The sequence below is a fragment of the Hevea brasiliensis genome, chromosome 3 (assembly GCF_030052815.1).
Source record: "Hevea brasiliensis isolate MT/VB/25A 57/8 chromosome 3, ASM3005281v1, whole genome shotgun sequence".
Classification (NCBI taxonomy): Eukaryota; Viridiplantae; Streptophyta; class Magnoliopsida; order Malpighiales; family Euphorbiaceae; genus Hevea; species Hevea brasiliensis.
In genome coordinates, this window is record NC_079495.1 from 69,361,773 (window position 1) to 69,363,746 (window position 1,974).

Consider the following 1,974-nt stretch of genomic DNA (forward strand, 5'->3'; position numbering starts at 1 on the left):
GAATATAGTGTACTTATTAGAGCACTTGCAGGTGTTACGTATTGCTATCCCTACAAGCTTCTGAGTTCACGCGTGAGAGTTCCCAGGAATCATAGGCGTTACATATCACCGTCCCTACTTTGCTCTGATACCACTAAACACATTTTATCTCAAAATTTCCATTTATAAAGTAGGCAACACAATAATTCTAAAATAAAATTCCCAAAACCAAAACAATAAAAAATTATTCATAACTCATTTGTCCAAATAAAGTTTCTAGCGAAAGTAGTGAATATAAAAAGTATTATGCACAGACCTCAGATGAGTCGCCTCTTGGCCTTGAATCAATGTTCCTTATGCTCTTTAATATCCTTTTCAACTGAAACACACAATTTAAAGTGTTTCAGTACTCAGTTAAATTGTTTCTAATCATAAGGTTCCATAATTAAATTTTATTGATACTAATCCTTTCATTAGTCAACCTATAATGTTGACCCTTGATGCACTCTAGGTGAATTAGGTTTAATGTTACCAATATGTCACATTTTGCATTTCAATATTGTAACGCCCCTATGTTCGATAGTGCGTTCTACTGTTCTGGTAACCAGTGTCTCTCCCGACAGCTAGAATGCCTAGAACTACATTTAAATGTTAATGAAGAGACATAAAATAATTAAATACAAGAAAAGAAAATACAAGAAAAACAAAGGAAAAATAATAGCAATGAAATGTAACCAAGTTAAACGAGTCGAAGACCGTAGCGATGGGTGACCACACCGGGAAGTTACGGCGTGGACCGTTGACTAGTCCTGGGCTGCGAGGAACCCTGAAAAATATTTTTAAGACTTAAATAAACATATATTGAAGTATAAATGTCATTAGAAATATCAAAGAAAAATTAATTAATTAATTAGTACAAAAAAAAAACGAGAAATCGAGAAAAAGACAAAACTTGGTGTTACCGAAAAATCGGGAATGCAACCCGAATAGGGGCATTGTGGTCATTTGACACCCCGAGTTGTCTTTTGACCTAAATGTCCATTAAAAATAAATGATATTAAACCTTGAAAATCTCATGAAAATTAAAATGGTGGTACATAGATTAAATACTAAAAGAAATGACGTAAAATGTGGGAATTTAGAAACTTTGGATTATTAAATCCTTAACCAAACTTAGTGGTCCACTAAGTTAAGTTAGTGGACATTAAAATATCACAAAGAGGGGCAGAAACTTTATCTTCAACCTTGCCTTGAAAACCAGCCGAAATTCTCTCAAATGAAGCTCCCATGGCCGCCCACCTTTCAACCCACCATGCACCCCTAATTTAGCCACCATTTCCTTAAGAGTTCTTCATTAAAGATATAGTATACACCTTGGGCAGCATACTAGGACCAAGAAAGATAAGTTTTGGTGGAGTTTTGAAGAACTTCAAAAGTGGTAAGTGAGTGTTTTCAATTCTTATTTCATTAAAAGTGTAACCAAGGTTGTGGGTAGTTGATTTATGGAAGAATTTTTGAAGTTTGATGTTTTAATGGAGATGTACATTTTGGCAGCCATAGAAATTCAGTATATGTAGCTTTTTTTTACTTGTTTATGGTTTTTTAAGATGTTGTTACTGATGGCAGCATGGATATGTGTATAATGGTTTGGAACTGGGTATGTAAATGGGGTATGTTCATGTGGTTAAATGATGTAAATGGACTTTGAAAAATTCTTTATTATAGTGTGTATATTGAGAATAGTTACAAGCTGTCCAAAATGACCAAAAATGTGTTGTTAAAGGTGTTAATGGTAAGGTACAAATCAGAATTGGCATGAAGAAAGTAGTTTGGTAAGTGTTGAATATGTAATTGGTAAGTGATGAGAAGTGAGTAGTAGGGCAGTGTGTGTTTTGGCTTAGAACCTTAATTGTGTGACTCCAATTGATATGACACCAATTGGAGGTGAAACTAGGCACAAAATGTGCCAACCTTCATGAAGGAAGCGTACCTAAA